The sequence below is a fragment of the Mandrillus leucophaeus genome, unplaced genomic scaffold (assembly GCF_000951045.1).
Source record: "Mandrillus leucophaeus isolate KB7577 unplaced genomic scaffold, Mleu.le_1.0 Scaffold1254, whole genome shotgun sequence".
Classification (NCBI taxonomy): Eukaryota; Metazoa; Chordata; class Mammalia; order Primates; family Cercopithecidae; genus Mandrillus; species Mandrillus leucophaeus.
In genome coordinates, this window is record NW_012100921.1 from 29794 (window position 1) to 30876 (window position 1083).

Genomic DNA, 1083 nt, shown 5'->3' on the forward strand with positions numbered 1-1083 from the left:
AAAAAAAAAAAAAAAGGAAATAACACTGATGCTTAAAAGCACTTTTTATTGTTTGGATACCTTTCTCCTTAACTGCTGTCTACTTTCCTGGCTAATTGTTATCCAAATCAGTTCTCAGTACTGCAGACTTTACCATGGTTTGTTTTTCTGCTTTCTAGCAAATCTCTTGGTCTGAAGAAAGAGTACAATTTCTTTGGAAAGGGCCAGGCAGTAGGCCCAGCATGACCAAAACTCTATGACTATCTTCTCTTCTCCACCTGTATAACCCCCTTGGCCTGTCCTTCCACAACCCAGATTTGATCTTGGGCGATGGCTGATAGAGAGTAAGAATAGGGACAGCAGATGGGAAGTCCTAGGAGGCCTGCTTCTTTCAGCAACATCAGCCTGCAGGGACCTCCTCCCCCTAAAATTCTCATAGCTTTTATTTTCCAAAGCACAAGCTCTGGTCCTGTGACATCTTTAATTTGATTTGTATCCACCCACTGTCCCAAATCACTTTCTCATTTGTTTGCTCACTTAGTCACTCATTGTTTAACACTCATTCAATCATTGATTGCACACTTTCCATGTACCAGGCCCTACCTTAGCTGCTAGGTAGAAGACAGTGACCCTCCCTGCCCCAGAAGCCTCCTCCTCCTGGATTCACCACCCTGGAGCCAGGCATGAGGCTGATGAGTTTACTCTTTGATGAAGCTACAGCAAGGAGTCCAAGCACCCAGTCAATTGTGAAGGGCTCTAAGAGGTTATGACAAGAGAATCATCCCCTAAACGAACACTCTTCTCCTTAGCTAAGACTTTTAGACCCAGTTCACCTGCTGTCTTCTTTGATGAGCAGGGCTTAACTTCAAACGAGCCTCAGGCTTTCTTTACCCCAGATGGAAGGCAGATAAAAACAGTAACATCGGCCGGGCGCAGTGGCTCAGGCCTGTAATCCCAGCACTTTGGGAGGCCCAAGGGGGCAGATCACGAGATCAGATCGAGACCATCCTGGCGAATATGGTGAAACCTCGTCTCTACTAAAAATACAAAAAAATTAGCCGGGCGTGGTGGCGGGCGCCTGTAGTCCCAACTTCTAGGGAGGCT